Raw genomic sequence first — 19,454 nt, forward strand, 5'->3', positions numbered from 1 at the left:
TTTCGTTTTCCACCAAAGGCAGAACTTGCCTCAAATTCCAGGACATTCAGGAGTTCCTGCTATGGCTCAGCAGTTAATGAACCCAACTAGTATCCACGAGGATGCAGGTTCGATCACTGGCATCGCTCAGTGGGTTAAGGATCCGGTGTTGGTGTGAGCTGTGGTGTAGGTCGCAGACATGGCTTGGATCTGACATTGTTGTGGCTGTGGTGCAGGCCAGTGCCTACAACTCCTATTTGACCCCTAGCCTGGGGACCTCTAACTGTCGCAGGTGTGGCCCTAAAAGACAAATGACAAAAACAAACGAACAAACAAAACAAAACAACCCCAGGGCATTTAAAATGAACTCTCAATTGTCAGTTCCATGAGACTCACAAGGAGATAGGGTGCAGGTTTCCACCTATGCCTACTAAGAGCTAATAAATGTCTCATAATTCTTTCACACCATTTTACTCTGACCACACACTGCTTCTCAGAATCACACTGCTTCTCTGGCTTGTAATCACCTCAGATCACAATGGACTCTCACATATTTCTGCAACACGAAATGAAACGATAATCCAACAGAAATTACCCTGTTACTTGTCTATAGGGAATTTGTCTTGAGAGGGTCCTAAGTGGCTAGAAAACCAAGCCATGTTCACAATGGAGCAATATTTTGGCCAGTCTGCAGTGTGTTCAGGACCAAGTATGGCCAACCAGTTAGTAATCTAAAAATGGAGCCTGGTGAATGCCAGGGCTGTTAGTCTCCACAAATTCTGCTCATAATTTGATCCAGCATGTGTCATCAAGAAGCCTCGGAATGTGGTTTGAATTCAAACTCTACACACTAATGAGTTAAAAAAATCTTTTATATTCTCAAAGAATCCTGACATTCTTCAATGTCAAGAAGAACAAAAGAGAAGCAGTACAACCTATGAGTTAAAGAAATTCATGACAAATTACAAATGAATCAAACTAAAATAAAAACAAAAATCCTGTAAATATTCCCCCTAGTGATGAATGCTTAGAATGTGTGGATTGTTCTAAAGGGTGGTCAGCCCTAGGGGAGATTTCCTGAAAGAGGAAGGGAGATAAAAGACAAGGGCATAATTTTCCTACCTCTTCTCAGGGGAGGGGAACCAAAGAGCCTCTGATGAGTACTTTGGGGTTTCTGGATGACTTAGAGGAATTCTGTTCATTTGGTTATTAAGGAAAGTAATTGAAGGAATCCCCACATCAATATTTTTTCCTTTGTAATCCTCTCTTCTATTTTCAAATATAACAAAGGACTTCCCAGTAAAGCTGTGACAGGCACCCTCTTCCAGTGGTCATTTACTTTTTTCTGAAGTGCTAATATTGTATAAGTGCTGCTGATAATGGGGGCTGCATCTGCGCTTCGAAACTGGGTAAGGGTTGTGTTTTCCATGCCAACTTTGATGGGTCAAAGACAAGGCTACCTGTAACCTTGACAAGAAGGCAAAGAGAGTCTAAGCATATGGGTGCAACCAAAACATCACCTCAGAGTGAGGACTTCCTGAGACCTATCACACATGACGAGTTTCCACTTCAGCAGGGCTCAGGGTTACCAGAGTCTCAGAGAGGCTCAATCAAGTCAAGTGCCAGCCCCGTCTCTGCCCTTGGCCATGATTTTCATCCTGGTTCCACCAGTTCAGGAAAGCGCTCTCTACCTACAACCTTAAGGATATTTGCCCACTAGACCCTGGAGATCCAGCAGTCAAAGGACAAGCATCCTCAGTGTCTCTTGGAGTTTGTCTGACCTGCAAATTCAGACCTACCTCGTCAGAAATGTTAGGAGTGTGGTCCAGTATCCTGTGTTTTAATAAGCCCTCCAGAGGATTCTGCTGCAGGTTCAAGTTGAAGAACCACTGCTGTAGGCTACTATATCTCTTCGAGAACTACTCCCAGTATTCTCTGTACAATACAGGACATTTTTTGGAGGTTACATTAGAAAGGAAGGGGAAAAAAGTATCTGATTAGGTTTTGCAAGGTAACAGGATAGAAGGTGACAGCCCACTAGACTATATTACAATTCTAAAAGCCACAAGGAAACTACATCTCAGTTTTATCATGATGATAAGAAAATAATTCGCATAGAGTTGCAACAAATCAAATTATGATTTTCTTTAAAAAGAAAAACCAAAAACCCTCCAAAAGTAAATGTGACGTGCAGCCAGGGTTAAGAGCCACAGAAGTAATATTGCTTCCCTGAGCATCTTTAAAAAATCCCCTTTGGAGTTCCCATAGTGGCACAGCGGTTACCAATCCTGACTAGGATCCATGAGGATGCAGGTTTGATCCCTGGCCTTGCTCAGTGGGTTAAGGATCTGGCGTTACCATGAGCTATGCCATAGGTTGCAGAAACGTCTCGGATCCCAAGTTGCTGTGGCTGTGGTGTAAGCCAGCAGCTGTAGCTCTGATTTGTTCCCTTGACTGGGAACTTCCATATGCTGTGTGTGCAGCCCTAAAAAGCAAAAAAAGAAAAATCCCCTCTGGATTTGGATGATAGTGATGGAAATCCAAAGGGTAAAGGAAATCTACCTGTAGAGCCTTAGGAAGAAATGGAAAGGAAGTTGTAAGCCCACATGGAGAGGGAAGTCACGTGGCTGTGCTCAAGTCCTTTCAATGAGTTCAGATTTCTGGTGCGGGACCCTGTCCCTAAGCATAAAGAAGATGGGCACAGGGCTTAGCCATTGGGATGAATGAGGAGTGCTGGAGTTCCATCGTGATCCTTGAGAGAGGCAAACAATGGTGCACTTTGCCAAAAGGGGAGAAAGATTTTTGTAACAGTAAACTTAATCCTTAAACAGATTATTAGAGGGGATCCAGAAGAAAACTCAAATTATGAAAAAATGAATCTCATTTTCTTCTTTGTTAAGGTTCCTAGACTGTGACACCTGGTAAACCTGACAAAGAAGACATGAACCCCAGCCAGGAATCAAGCAGAGTTTCCCATGACCTCCTTCTGTCCGAACCACTGCACCAAAGCAGCTTTTGCCAGGGTTATCAATAACCTTCATGTAGCCAACCCAATGAACAGTTCTAGGTCCTAAAGTTACCTGATCTCTCAAGGTCATCCTAACAAAGTAAGTGGTTCATTCCCTCATCCTTGAAACCCTCACTTCTGGGCCACCATGCTTTCTGGTTCTCCTCCCTCCTCAATGGCCGCTTTTCCTCAGTTTCCTTTGCAGGCTCGTCTCCCTTGTGCCAACATCTAAGTAGGGCTCAATCTTTTGACCTCTTTATCTCCATCTACACTTTCATTAGTCTCAAGTTTTCAGATACTGATGACACCTAATGTTCTGCTCCAGCCCAGACCTCCCCTGGCTCCAAACACACACACCCCATTGCTTACTCTCCATCTCCATCTGAATGTCAAACAGACATTTACAACTTCGCAAGTTCAAAACCAAACTCAATGTCTCACCCTCAGATTTGTTCCCACCAGATTTAGCTAAATGTGGTAGATGATAAGTCCACTTTTCCAGCTGTTCGGGTCAAAACCTTGGGGGTCACTGTTGATGTTTCTCTTCTCATATTCTACATCTTCTCTGTTGACAAATTTGAACAGTTCTACCTTCAAAAGGGTCTGCCTTGGCATTTCCATCATGGCTCAGTGGAAAAGAAACTGACTAGTATCCATGAGGATGAAGGTCTAATCCCTGGCCTGGCTCAGAGGATTAAGGATCCGGTGTTTCCATGAGCTGTAGTGTAGGTCGCAGACATGGCTCAGATCCCGAGTTAATGTGGCTGTGGCGTAGGCAGGCAGCTGCAACTCCAATTCAACCCCTAGCCTGGGAACCTCCATATGCTGAGGGTGTGGCCCTTAAAAAAAAAAAAGAAAGAAATGACAAAAAAAGAGGGGGCTTGCCTAGCACAGAGCAGAAGCTCCATAAATATGAACTGAATGAATCTATGTATGAAAAATGAATCCTGGTGAAGGAAAAAAAAAAAAAACAGAAAGAGATGGACAAAATGACAATTAGGTGGATTCGTAACTAGTTCAACAGCCACAACCACAAGAGCTATTAATGGCCAAACCACACCATGGAAGGAGATGGTGAAGAACTTTTTCCTTGACTCTGGTCTTGGTCCACACTCTCAGCAGTGACGTGATGAAGATACGGTGGCTGTCCCCCACAAGTCAGTCGGTAATGCTGCACAAGAGGGGCTAGTGAACATCTGCAACAGCAAAAACTGAATCTGGCACAAAAACAAAAAGCAAAGAAACAAAAAAATCTGGATCTCTCTGACTTGGAAAGATGAGATCAACCCAACTAGATGAAATTTAGCAAGGACACATGTAAAGGCCAAGATTCGGCTCCAAAAAAACTAACGGCCCGAGCACAGAGGCGGTCTTCATCAAGAGGAAGTCCTGTAAGTGAGCAGGGTAATGCTGCAGGCATTGATGATGGAAATTTCATCTTAGGCTGCCTTACAGCAGTGGCCAGAAGAAGTATTATGATGGCTATGCTTTAGGCAGAACTCAAGTTAGTCTCAAGACAAAAACTGAGACAAACCATCATGTATTAGAATAAGGGTGACCAGGACAGGAGAGACACTTAAAATCATGTTATGAAGATCAGTTGAAGAAAATAGAATGATTTACCTAAAAAAGAAAACAACCAGGATAAAATAATAGTGTCAGGACTTCTAAAGGTGGAAGAATGATCCTTTATAGTTCTTTAGGACCTTAAGAGATACAGAACCAGGTGAGAGCAGAGAAACCCCAAGGAGACAGGTATCGACTCCACATAAGACTTCTGACCAGGAGGCTTTCCATCCAGGAAACAATCTGCCATGGGAGGTGGTACACTCACCAGTCAACCCAGGAGATCTCACTGGATTGACATCAAACACACGAAAATGGACAACTGTGTAAATGTTGTCTCACTATCACAGGACACTGGTTGAGTTGTGAGGCGTGATAAAAATGACAGAGGAAAGGGTATGCTACTGACTTGCTTTATCTCAACTGGCCACTTCAATCAACCAGGTCAACATTAGTTAGTGGGTTTTTTGTTTTTTAGTGTACTCCTAGGGATGTGGGCTCGCTGACCTCAAGAATCTAAGAAGTTATCTTCAGAAACAATTTAATAATCAAAGCGTGCACAATTCACAATGGCCAAGACATGGAAACAACCTAAATATCCACTGACAGATGAATGGATTAAGAAGATATGGTAATATATACACAATGGAATACTACTCAGCCATAAAAAAGAACAAAATAATGCCATTTGCAGCAACATGGATGGAACGAGAGACTCTCAAACTAAGTGAAGTAAGTCAGAAAGAGAAAGACAAATACCATATGCTATCACTTATATCTGGTGTCTAATATACAACACAAATGAACCTTTGCACAGAAAAGAAACTCATGGACTTGGAGAACAGACTTGTGGTTGCCAAGAGGGAGGGGGAAGGAGTGGGAGGGATTGGGAGCTTGGGGCTAATAGATGCAAACTATTACATCTGGAGTGGATAAGCAATAAGATCCTGCTATATATAGCACAGGGAACTATATCTAATCACTTGTGATGGAGCATGATGGAGAATAATGTGAGAAAAAAATGTATATACATGTGTATGACTGGGTCACGTTGCTATACAGTAGAAAATTGACAGAACACTGTAAACCAACTAAAATGGAAAAAGTAAAAATCATAAAAAAAAGAAAAATATCATCAAAGCATGGGCTTTTGGAATCAAACAGGTATGCATCCAACCACTGGCTGCATTTTTTACGGGCCATGAGGCCTGGAGCCAGTTTCTCAGGCTCTCTGAATTCAACCCCCTTGTCTGTAAGACGGGGGTCATCATGCCTGCTCTCACAGAGGAATCATGAGGATTAAATTCAAAGAGAAAAAAAAAAAAAACGAGTAGAGTTGTAGTGAACAGAGAGTCGTTAACTAATAAATTGGGAGCATTGTTTCAACATAATGACATCACTCTCAGTCATAGTAACCCAGCTACTGAGGGTGATGAAATTGACCAGAGCTGATAACTTCCTGTGATGGTGGAAATATTCTATATCTTTGCTGTCCAAAGATACAGAATGTGGCTACTGTGGCTCACAAGCCACACGTAGCTACTGAGCACCTGCATTGAGGCCAGTGTGACTTTGGAGGTTGATTTAATTCTAATTGGTTTATTAGCAATGAATTTAGGAATTAGCCTACCGAGCTACATGTACAGTATTGGCTCCTCTACTGGGCAGCGCAGATACTTCCCTAAAGTGACTCCTGGTTCTATTATTTTAATGAGAGACTAAAATCAAAAGAGCAAGCAACATCGGGAACCCCATAATAGGAAGTGCCTGGTGATGCGAGGGGATTCCCATCCCGCAGGGAATTACAGAAGGCTCCTCAGGACGGCATGTGAGGGAATGACAGGGACTAACCTGGGAAATTTCTATGAACTTTACCAAGGATGGTGCTGATCCAATAGGACTGTTTTGGTTAAAGGTGTTTTCCTTGTAAAGAGAAAATGAAGCCATAAAAGCTGTTACTGCCAATTAGAGGATTAAGAAGTTTAAGTTTCCCTTCACCTTTCGCCTCTTCCCCCTTGACCTTGCTTTATCAAATCAGAAAACAAAATTCAAGGAGAATTCTTAAAATTATTACTGCAGCCAGTGTAATCGCCCCTAATCCCTTGGCTTTCACTGAGAATGAACCCTTAAAACGTGGTGCTCAATTTCCCTTCCAACCCTGCCCTGCGTCTCAGAACTCAGGAAACAATCCTCTGACTACTTTCATCACTGCTTCATCAAGTTTCCACAAAACGAACGCGAGTTCAAAGGGAATTTTCAACTGATTCACGGCGAAGGCAGGAAATTGAGATAGCAAATGGGATAGAAGGATGTTAGACAAACACAGGCGAGGGCTGCTGGGGAGAGCCCCAGCTTTTCCTCCCCGACCCATTTTTTAGAGAACTACAAAGAGGAATCGGGCGAGGCAGTTAATTGGTCACAGGGCTTGTTGAGAGCCACCTCGACTTTCCTTTTCTAATTGACTGCTGGGAATAACACTGCCTTCAAGGGCTGCTCAAAGGGAGACGTGCTGGGACAGGAGACCACGGATGAAATGGCTTCAGAAGCTGAAGATCATTAATTAAGAATACGGAGAGCCAGCTTGAAAGCTTAGCAGAAACGAGTGGGAGGGACAGCTCCGTCTCAGCTGCTGCCTACACGGTAGCAATTAGGTCTCGTGAAGGCACTCGGTGGAGAGTTACAGCTCCCGGGCACCCCTCCCTAGATGAGGGAAAAGTCTCCTGAGGGCCTCAACTCCAAAGACAGGTGGTCTCATCCACTGCAGGGTGATATTTCCAGCGTCTAGTGTTACAGACCCAATGTCTTCTGAGCACCACTACCTGCTGCCTGAAATCATGTTTCTCAAGCTGGGGCCCCGGGAGTGCAGGTTACAAACACCGATTGCCCAGGCTCACCCCCATGGTCCCTTATTTCATGCCCTGGTGGTGGGGTGGAGAATGTGCATTTCTGACACCCCCCAGGCAGCACTGCTGCTGCCTGGAGACCACACCTTGAGGCTCATCAGACTAGAAAGAGGGGTCTGCAACCCCGGTAGCATATTGGAATCCCTGGGGAATGCTGAAGGCCTATGTCCAAATGCTACCCCAGACCCATTAAATCAGGCCCAGGAAAGGTTGGAGTAGGGTCTGGACATCAGTATTTTTCTTCTCTTTTCTTTTTTCTTTCTTTTTTTTTTCTTTTTTCTTTTTTTTGCTTTTTGGGGCCTCACCCATGGCATACAGAGGTTCCCAGGCTAAGGGTTGAATCGGAGCTGTAGATTCCAGCCTATACCACAGCCACAGCAACGTGGGATCTGAGCCATAACTGCAACCTACACGACAGCTCATGGCAATGCCGAATCCTTAACCCACTGATCAAGGCCAGGGATCGAACCTGTGTCCTCATGGATGATAGTAATATTTGTTTCCGCTAAGCCATGACAGGAAGTCCATCAGTATTTTTCAAAATATCCCTATCTGGAGTTCCCTGGTGGCCTGGGAGTTAAGGATTTGGCATTGTCACTGCTGTGGCTTGAGTTCAATTCCTGGCCTGGGAACTTGCGCATGCCACAGGTGTGGCTGGGGGAAAAAAAAGAAAAACATCTCCCTACCTGACTCTAATTTGCTGGCTGTGCTAGGAACCACTGCAGAAACGATCACCTTTGAAATATTTAAATTAGGAAACTACATATACCCTTACAATAAAGACAGGAGGCAGATCCTGGCATCTGCTTGATTCCACCTACCCTTGGAGGTGCTATTTCACTGGCCATTTTTTCCCCTCACCCAAACCAAAGCATAACGGTCCTTTCTTGTGCCAGCAAATCTCTCTCTCTCTCTCTCTCTCTCTCTCACACACACACACACACACACACACATACACACACACACTCTCTCTCTCCCCCCTTGAGAATTATCCAAAGATTTACTAATGAAATCAACTGAACACTGATAAATCTAACCCCTTCCAAATCTAACTCCTTCCAATGGAAGGTAATGTGATAAATTTTGAAAAGAGAATCCTACAGCTAGATGAGCAGAAGGTAACGCTCTTCAAAACATTCACAATCATCTAACATCTTTCTCCCTTCAGAACTCTTTTCTATTCTCCTCAAATTCCTTTTCCTTCTTTTCAATCAGACTCTATTCTTTCTCATCTCTACAGATCATCTGCCAGCCTCTAGCCTGCCCTCCTCATCTCAGCCTCAAAATGATGAGGAGGAAGTTTACAGTTCGTTATTCTTATGAAATAAAGTTTTATGATGCCTGTTCCTAATTTAGCAAACTGGGGAACTAAATATTTTTCTTGGTGAGAAAAAAAGAAGCTAAATTGAATTATTTTTGGTATGTACCCCCTGATTAACTCTGCCTTAGGCATTAGCCCTCAACAGGAAACCTATTCCCCACCCTGAATTCCTCAAATTAATGAGTCTTTAGGCTAAAATATGCTGTGTGCCATACTTCGGCACCTACTGATAAAGTGTGACAGTGCAACTGACCTCCGAGTACCAAGGCTACAGAAGAAGGCATGTACTAATCTAGAACTGTGGTTCTGAGGCGAAATCACCCCCATCTTCCCCTCTACCCCCCAATATGAGATGCCTGGAAACATCTACACAGGTATCACGACTGGCACCACCTAGTAGGGTAGAGTCTGGGAAAGCTGCTTGACATTCTACAATACACAGGACAGCCCCCAGCAAGGAATCATCCGGTCCGTGCTGTCATTAGTGCCCAAGCAGAGAAACCCTGCTCTAGAAACTGCGACGTGAAGTCAGCTGACTTCACGCATTGGAGAAGTGACCGGGATCTAAGGTTAACCAAGAGGAGGAGAGAGGGGCCAGGCGTCCAGAGTCGAAGAAGACCTACAAAATGCCCAGCCAGAGGAGAGAGCAGGGGCCACTGCTCATCCTCCCACCTGCCCCAAGCAACAAAGAAAGGGTCCTCTCAGCCTTGACCTTGCTAGACTTCGGCAATGAGGGCTTTTTTCATGAGGGTAAAGATTTAATTTGGTAACAAACAGTCCTGTTCCATGACTCATCCCATGGGCAACTGACAGACTACCTCCACTCTACAAAGCATCTTTGTATCACTGTTAACTTCAAAAAGACCTAAACCAAGGAAGGAAGGAAAAGATAAATGCAGGAGTTCTGGACAGATAACATTTTAGAACTAGACTGTATCTTATGACTTTTGTAAAAATCTAAATGATAGTCCTGCCCAATCTCAAGAGACAGTTATCTAGCCTTTTTTTTTTTTTAATTAAAGTATGGTTGGGAGTTCCCACTGTGGTACAGTGGATTAAGAACCTGACTGCAGCAGTTCGGGTCACTGCAGAGGAACAGGTTCGATCTCCGGCCCAGCACAGTGGGTTAAAGGATCTGGTGCTGCCACAGCTGTGGTGTAGGCTTAGATTCAATCCCTGGCCTAGATTCAATTCCATATATGGCAGCTGTGGCCATAAAAAGAAAAAAAAATATATATATGGTTGATTTACAATGTTGTGTTAGTTTCTAGTGTGCAGCAAAATCACACACACACACACACACACACACACACACACACACACACGTTCTTTTCCATATCCTTTTCCATTATGGTATTCTTGATATTTAACCATTTTTATTTGGGGCAATTTGCAGAGGGGTCTTAGAGAAGGGGTAGATGGCATAATACTTAAGGAGTTTTCTCATGCATCATTCATATTATCATGAGATCAGACTGTTAGATGTACGTCCTATGACAATTAAATTCCTAGAAAAATTATACTGATCAACAGAACTGCAAATATCCACCTGATCCAGCAAAGATCAATGGTATGTGTTTAGATCCTTAATAAGCAAAACAAGTATGGTAGCTAGCTTTTATTTGTGACACTCTTCAGATTTTAAATGCCAAACAGCTACTTACCAGGCCATTTAAAAATCTATGAAATGGTGTTATGTCAAGGAAGTGCTTAAATGCCTCACAAAATACTATTTCCATTCCAGGTACTCACTACAGGTTTCCTTTAAACAGCAAAGCCCACACAGTTCACCACATAGCTACCTTCTTCCCAGCTGGGGAGGGAAAAAGAGGGTGCCAATCAAAGCCTGATCAGAAAATAATAGTCACCAGCAGGACAAGAGGAACTGCCTTTAGTTATGGCATAAACCACCATATATGGTAACCCCATAGTCCCACTGCCTCTTCCCAATGGAGTCATTTTAATATATTCTTAAGTTTTCCCATGTAACATAAACTCATCTCCAAATTATAAATTGTGTAAATATGTCATCAAGAAATGCTAAAATGCCCCTATTGAATATGAATTGTTTATCCCAGGCCTATAATGTTCTGTGTCCTAATGCTTCAGAGATATTAGATACTAAAATTTTATTAAAACCATATTCCTTGCATTTGCTGCCATTATCAGTGGTGCAAATTCACACGTGTTAGCTAATGAAGCAGTCAGACAGGGTTTCATAGGCAGATAAAAGGCTGAAAGAAAGCTGTTTTGCCATATAGAAAGCAGCCCAACTATGGAAAATGATATGGATATTTAAGGTAGCCCCCACAAGCCAAAACTGTAAATAAGGTTAGACCCTCATGGTTCCATGGTCTGAGTATACGTTACAACATTTTAAACCAAACATTCATTTCATCGTAGGGATTTACGCCAGCTGGCAAAGTATAGTTGACCAAAAGTGAAAAATGAGCTTGAGTTTTCCTTCCTCAGAAAACTCAGACATTTGTAGCATTAGCCCCTTACCAGAAGAGGGCAATGGCGGCCTGGCTGGCATTACTCAAGCCCTGGCAGTCACCTGCAGTCAAGGTCACACCTGCCAGGGGAATCTGACCTCAGCAAACAGCCTGCAGTAGCGTAGGCTTCCAAGGATCACACATGCAAAGACACAGGCTTGCTGCCTTTCCCTTTTCTGGGATGAATTAACAAGCAGCTGCAAGACCAAACCATTCCAGTGTTTCTGATTGATGCCATAGAAGCATGGCTCACTGTTACCCAACCAACGCATTTTATTTATTTATTTATTTTGTTTTTTTTGTCTTTTGTTGTTGTTGTTGCTATTTCTTGGGCCACTCCAGGCTAGGGGTCGAATCGGAGCTGTAGCCACTGGCCTACGCCAGAGCCACAGCAATGCAGGATCCGAGCCGCGTCTGCAACCTACACCACAGCTCACGGCAACGCCGGATCGTTAACCCACTGAGCAGAGGCAGGGACCGAACCCGCAACCTCATGGTTCCTAGTCGGATTCGTTAACCACTGCGCCACGACGGGAACTCCCTCAACCAATGCATTTTAAAGTTACCATCTCTTCCTGGTCAGACCAGCCATAAAACTCTTTATATTCCAAAAACAAGACGGTGCTTTAAAGATCTTGAATGAAGAAGAATATCATGTAAATAGTATATCAGAAGTCTGCAAATTAGAGAGACCATAAAAGCTGTTCTCAACACAGACTCAAGTTCACGTGCAGTACCCTGGCTTTTCAGACCCCTTTGGTGGACTCTGCCTTCTGCTGCCTATTGTCCCTCACTAGGGTTTCCAAGTTCATCTTCCCAAATGATGCTTTTCCAGCTCAGTGGACTTGAGCTTTTCTAAACAAACCACCCTCTGGCCTCCTCTCTCTGACAAACCATTCACTCTGCTGTGTAGGGTGAATATTTGCCTTTTATGAAGCAAAGGATTTGTTTTCGGTTAATAAAACCTTAGGCATACGTGACCAGTGGATGGGTGGGAAGGGCTAGGGCAATGAAACCTGGGTGGGGCAGGAGTCCAGCAACACGCATGGAGTTACCCTGCTCTCTCCTCGCCTGGGAATTCACAAGCCTAAGGATGAAACCTCAAGTCCATACCCTGACATCCCCATCTGCCCAAAACTACACATTCTCCCCGGACCTGTTTCTCCTCCCTGTTCTGGCTCAGCTGGCAGCACCAAAACCTGTCCAGTTCTGAGACCTTGACACTGCTCTTTTCTCAGCAGCCACATGCGACCCATCACCACGTCCTGTGTTCTGCCCCCTCATCATCCAGGCCTCCAGGTCACCACCTTCTCCTGCCTGGCCCTTAGCTGCAACAGTCTCATGAGCTGCAAAGTCCAATCGCTCTCTATCTGTTAGAGTCCATGATCAGACGGATCAAAGCCAGCCCTTCCTCAACCCCTTGCACCCAAGCTAAAACCCTTCCTTCTGAGGGCCTTGGCCTGCCCTCAGAAAGAAGACTAACCTCCCTGTGGTGGCCAGGAAGAGGAGGACCCTCGACCTTAGTTTGTCCTGGTCACTTACATTTTATGTCCTACTGTTCAGAGAGAATTATTAACAGCATCCTCTTTCCCTCTAAAAGCTAATCCAATCTGCACAATAACCCAGATAGTCTCTTTAGCTGTAAGCCTCTGAGGGGTCTGGCCCCTGCCTCTCCAGCCCCATGTCACTCCACTATCTCTGACACTCTGCTGGCCTTCATTCATTCACACAATCCTTATTTGCCAACTGTATACCAGATGCCAGCCTGGTGCCAGGAACTGAACACAGAGCAGGGAACAAAACAGAAAGGACCTTGGCCCCACCCTGCCTGCACCCCACCCCCACTCCCCCTGGGCTTGCACTGTGGCCTCTTCCAGCCTTGACTCAATGCCTCTGCCTCATGGAAACCTCCTGAGGGCTCCAGCCCAAGGGTGCCCACCCCTTTACCTTGTCAGAGGCATGACATACCTCTCTCTGAAAAAAATGGTTCAAGGTTGCATATTTTCCTGCTTCTGTGTGATTGATCTGACTGTCAGATTCTTCTGGGAGATGATGAGGTCTGTGTTTATTGGTACAGGGGCAGGGGCAGAGAGCAGAAGCCCCACCCCCTCCATCTCTATCAGCCCTCCTCAGCTGAGATGCACCCTGCACTCTGCACAGACGCTCACACCCAGCAGAGGGATGGAGGAAGGTCAGCCTGGCAAACAGTAGTCAGAGGTAAACAGATGGCCAGGTGAAAACTGGGTAAGGTAGAATTAAAGGTGAAAATCACTCAAAGAAACTGAAATATTTCCTATGGAAGGATCAAACCATCCAGAAGACACGAGTCACAAAGCTTCATGCACCAAACAGCCCCTCTTCTCCCCACCAGAGTGATCTATCTCAAACTTCTCTCCATTTCAAAGTAGATCTCTGGACTTTCCCAGGTGTCACAGTGGAAAAGAATCCAACCAAGAACCATGAGGTTGTGGGTTCGATCCCTGGTCTCAATCAGTGGGTTAAGGATCTGGCGTTGCCGTGAGCTGTGGTGTGGGTCACAGACACGGCTCGGATCCCATGTTGCTGTGGCTGTGGTATAGGCTGGCAGCTGTAGCTCTGATTGGATCCCTAGCCTAGGAACCTCCACATGCCATGAGTGCAGACCTGAAAAGCAAAAAACAAACAAAAGAACAAACAAAAAACAAAGCAGATCTCTGCTTTATCTGCATAAATACGAGGCTAATCTGAGTTTTCCCAAAAAGGTTTTGACCTATTTGAGCTTCCCCCTCTTGACAGAAAGACATTGCTTGTGGCTTATAAAAGTACATTTCTTCCTCCAGTTTATACCCATTACAGATTAAAATTTGAGTCCAAATTTCAGCTTGGGTACACCCAGCCACTTGGGATGGGGGGGTGTCACCAAAACAGTGGGAAGCTCTAGTTAAGACACTGGTTTATTCACCACAATATCCCACCAATGGGGCTGGGGTGAGGTGGGGACTAGCTGTGTTTTATGAAACAACCACATGGACAACGTCCTGGAGTGTGTACCACACCACATCCCAGCCAGGATGCCAGGGCCATAACCTACAACGGGGGGGGGGGGGGGGGGGGACGACGCAGGGCTTCCACCCTCACATCACCTTCCCAGACAGAGGAGCTTTTTTGGATTTCTTTCTTTTTAGGGCTGCACCTGCAGCATATGGAAGTTCCTGGGCTAGGGGTCGAATCAGAGTCACAGCAACATGGGATAAGAGCCCCATCTGCAAACTTCACCACAGCTCATGGCAATGCCAGATCCTTAACCCAGTGAGTGAGACCAAGAATTGCACCTGCAATCTCATAGATACTAGTTGTACTAGTTGGGTTCTTTTCTTTTTTTCTTGGTCTTTTTTGGGGCTGCACTTGCGGCATATGGACATTCCCCAGCTAGGGGTTGGAATCAGAGTTGCAGCTGCCGGCCTACACCACAGCCACAGTAACAAAGGATCCAAGCCATGTCTGCGACCTACACCACAGCTCACAGCAACGCTGGATCCTTAACCCACTGAGTGAGGCCTGGATCAAACCTGTGTCCTCATGCATGCTGGTCATATTTATTTCTGCTGAGCCACGAGGAGAACTCCATTAGTCGGGTTCTTAACTGGCTGAGCCACAATGGGAACTCCTAATTAATTTCTTATCTTGCTAAAGAGAGATAAAAGTTCTAAATATTTTCCCCACAGCATGATGGACCATTTGCATCCTCTGAAGTCCCACCTTGGATGGTCACATGTAACTTTGGAGACCACTGTAGTCAGCTGGAGAAACATGTGGATGACGCAGAGGAGCCTGTACTGACACGGCCTGGCTGGCAAACCCAAATCCAACAATGCCAGGGATGCAACTGCTAAATCACAACAGGAGGATGAAATGAGATGGGGGAGGGGACCAAGGATAAAAGCTACAAGGAAGTTAAAGCACTCTTGAGAATCCAATGTAACAGCCAACACACAAATGCAGGTAGAAAACCCCACAAAACTCATTCAATCTAAAATGTTGCCTTTGTTCCCCTCTCAAGGCCTTTGTACCTCTGCTCTCTCTGCTACAACCCCCCTCCGCCAAATCCCTGGGCAGGGGCGCCTCCCTCTTTCTACACAGAGGTCTCCTCCAATGCTACTCCCTTGGAGAGGCTCTCTGACCAGCCTATTTAAACCGGAACCACCTCTAGTCATCTGCCATCAAAAATGATCCTCTTTCTTATTCTCCTCAGTATCTGAAATTATCTTCTTCCTTGGGTGGCGTCTGTCTTCCCCTGATGGCAATGTCACCTCCGTGACGCCAGGGACCTTGTTGGTCTTACTCAAAATTGTGTCCCTACCGCCGAGAACTGTTCCTGGTACATGGGAGGCAAGCGATAAATATTTAATGAATAAATAAAATGTTGAAAAACAACAGAAACATCAGAGTTGTAGGAGACTGAATCCACTTCTTTCAGCCCATGTCAGATCAAGGAGGCAAAAATAAATAAGACCATAAAGGAGGTGTAAACATAATGTTGATCTGAAATACAACCTATATGTATAAACCCCTATAAAATGGAAGTTAAGAATATACTGTCTTTTCAAACATTCACTCTGTACCTGTCAGTTTAAACCCCTCCCTCCCAATTTGTTTTGTTTTTTTTTTTAATAGAGTTCTCTTTTGGAGCAGTGAGTTAAGGATCTCGCATTGCCACTGACGCAGCTCAGGTTCAGTCCCTGGCCCGGGGACTTTTACATGCTGCAGGCTCGGCCAGAAATAAATTCATAAAATAAATAAAATTCCAGTTTCCCTAAATTATCTGAACTTCTCTGAGGCAGGAAGTGAGGGTGAGTGTCTGATTCCATAGCAAGATACGGCAGTCAGAGGTGGGAGGTCTGATCCCAGAAAGACAGTCAATGCTGCCTGAAATCCATCTACTAGCCTCCTCCACCCCAGTGGCACATGGCTTGGCGGCCTCTCCATGTATGGTCTAAACAAGGAGACACACCTAGTTAGCCAGGAATCAACCTAAATGTGTGTTTAAAGCCGAGGACTCACAAATATAGGCTCCTTAAGCCACTAATGTACCCACTTTAAGAAACATCTCCTCAAGTATCTAATATGATAAACGGCATTCATCGGGACCCTGCCATTTGTTTATATGCAGAATCCATCTGCAATGTTGGTTCTTCCCCAAAGTATTAATTACTATTCTTTATTTTCTACCTGAAGAGTCACTGTAGGAACAATTACCCCACTTTGAAAAACTTGTTTCAATACCACAATCCATTATTTTCTTTTTACAATCAAACCAGTTTTTGAAGCAAGATGGAAAAAGGCTCTCTCCACCAAAAAAAGTATCTCTATACCAAACTCTTATGCTCATGCCATAAATAATTTATAGCAGGATAGTTGCTTCTCAGCGGCAGGCTCAAATTCCCATTTTAATCAAAACTGATTTTGAAATCTGTTTCTCAATTTACATGTGGTCAGGGAGCTTCTCACCATATAAGCTCTCAGTCTCCTCCATGGAAGTGGGCACTCTTCCTAAACTCTTAAAATGCCGGGTGTGTTATTAACCCTGGTGATCATTTTCTTCTACCGTCTGATGTTCTTGATTTCATCAAAGGTTAACATCGTGGCGGCAGCTTCAGAAAAAAAATCAAAAGCTCAAAGCCACAAAACACCAATAGTACTGTGTTCACTGATATTTCCAAATGTGTCAACAGACCTCACCAAGAAAAAAAGCTCAAAGATTCACTGAATCATCTAAACACACAAGCTCATACCAGAAACATAAAAGAAAGTACCAATCAATGTGGTACTACACTCGAATCTCCAAAGCTGTATTTCCACAACTGTATCCACTGCCTTACCCTAGGGCAGGGAACACAGGAAAGGCTATCTACGCTATATTTGTTTCTAAGGACAGTCTTTTTCACCTACCTGCAAAGGTTTTTGAATTTTTTTTTTTTTTGGTCTTTACAAAGTGGCTGCACTGAAATATTAAGTAGAGAGGGTGTCAACCTGTTCATAAGTTTGGGCTCCCTGGTATGGATCCCCAAAACTTCTGAGAAGCACCAGGCTCTGGGGCTGAGCCCTGGCCAGGAAGCCACAACTGCAACAGGGAGAACCAGCATCTTCCCATGCCAACCCTGCTGGCTGATTCCTGACTCCAGCTCCATAGGTGAAAGCTCTATGGCCAGCACGTGGTCTTGGATTTTCTATTAGTGGAGAAATAAAACGATTGCCAAAATGAGCCTTTTCTGAGGGCAGGGGCTCAAAACGGCTTCCCGAAATCATGAAATCCTCTTGGCATTAAGAATATTGCTAATGTTGGCTTATGTTAGGTTATATCCAGGTGGATTTGAATTGGAAAAAACATTTTACATGACAGCAATTATGGGAAAGGGCCCTTGAATTTTTAGACAATAGTTTCTCCTTTCATAGTGATAAGGAATTCTAACAAAAATAGGACTTAAAAAAAAAAAAAAAAAGGATCACTTTTGAACAATAAGCCATCTATTTTTGCTTCTTTTTCTTTTTCTGTTTTTTTTTTGGGGGGGGGGCTTTTTGCCTTTTCTAGGGCTGCTCCTGTGGCATATGGAGGTTTCTAGGCTAGGGATCAAATTGGAGCTGTAGTCGCTGCCTACACCACAGCCACAGCAATGCAGGATCCAAACTGAGTCTGTGACCTACACCACAGCTCACGGCAACGCCAAATCCTTAACCCACTGAGCAAGGCCAGGGATTGAACCCGAAACCTCATGGTTCCTAGCCGGATTCGTTAACCACTGAGCCATGATGGGAACTCCAATTTTAGCTTCTTTTTCTACAAGCCTGAAGAACATATGCTCTAAACAAAAAAAATAAATCTCTCTTATTAGCATGACAATAAAATTACACTCACTTCTTCTAAAAATAGACTTTTAAGAAAGTTAAAGCTGTGAGCAAAATCTGAATCTACTTTTTGTTAGACATCACCCTAAACTTAATGATTACAAAGCAAACAGACTCAGAAACCCATCCAAACAGATCACAGAATGTATTCCCAGGTATTTTTCCTTGCAGAGCCAAAAATGAAATAATAAAGGGCACCATCGTTTTAAGTCACATACTGGAAAGCTCCAGGCATCTCTAATAGCCTCGACTTTGAGCTGGGATGGACTTGGCCATGTAATTTAAAGGTGTTGAGATGTTTATATCTATGTTTAGAAGGAAAATCCCGAATTGCAAAAACATCTACTATGACCTTTCAAATAACGTCCAGGCCAAGGCAACAGGACCAATGGGGCAAATACTGGCCAGCCACTGTGGTTGGCCATGGGTCATCAATGGATTCAAGGGTTGTGTCTTCTGGGTCTTCAGACTGAGGCCAAGGAGACCAGGCCCTCCTCCCTTGTTCTGAGACATAAGGACACAGGTCTGGACTCAAGTCTAATGACCTAGTCTGGTACAATAATGCAAGTTCTGAGGGGTTTAAAAAAGAAGAGAAAAATCCACAAACAGAGCAAGGCCAGGGAAGCTTAAGTCCACAAGCCTCTGAACCCTTCCAGGTGACCTCATAAAATGATTTTCTACTTTATAAATGTCAGTTGGTGCTTCTGTTACTACTTATGAGTATAGGATGAGGGAGAGAGAAAAAGAGCAAGAGGACAAGTGACAATGGAAGGTACAAATCCCACTTGAATGACTCACTCTCAGCATGAACATTAATTATATTTCAAAAATGATGATGTTTAGCAAACGAATGTTAAATTCCCATGAAGATACTAAGAACTGCTTTGATGCTCCTTTGTGCTGGTATCATTTTGAACTTCAGAAAAGTTGTGAGAACAGTATCACGTCAGAAAATTTCATAAAGCACATTTTGAATTATCTTCTAAGAACTTAACAATCTTTTTTAATTAGCTTCAAATGGTAAAAATAAAATCAATGTACTCTTACCTGATAAATGGCTACATAGCACGCATTGTGATCAATTACTCTGGGAAAGCAGAACCACCAGGTCTGGCGGCATTTTTTGTTTTATTAGAACGTATAAGACAGAGGGTGACACATGGGACCCATAGTCCTGGGAGTACACAGATAGGCAGATGGTGAGGGGAGTTACATGCATTTACAGAGGCACCAGCTGTTCTTCACCCCTTTTCTTTCCCAAATGAAAATGCAGGAAGGAATGCAAATGAAAAGGAGTAATT

At 44.0% G+C, this 19,454-nt stretch overlaps 1 protein-coding gene across 1 annotated transcript in view; it reads right to left on the reverse strand.

Annotated features, from left to right (window-relative positions):
- The window catches only part of SLX4IP (SLX4 interacting protein), a 212,771-nt gene that overhangs the window by 86,820 nt on the left and 106,497 nt on the right, over positions 1–19,454 (reverse strand).

The sequence above is a fragment of the Phacochoerus africanus genome, chromosome 3, assembly GCF_016906955.1.
Source record: "Phacochoerus africanus isolate WHEZ1 chromosome 3, ROS_Pafr_v1, whole genome shotgun sequence".
NCBI classification, from domain to species: domain Eukaryota; kingdom Metazoa; phylum Chordata; class Mammalia; order Artiodactyla; family Suidae; genus Phacochoerus; species Phacochoerus africanus.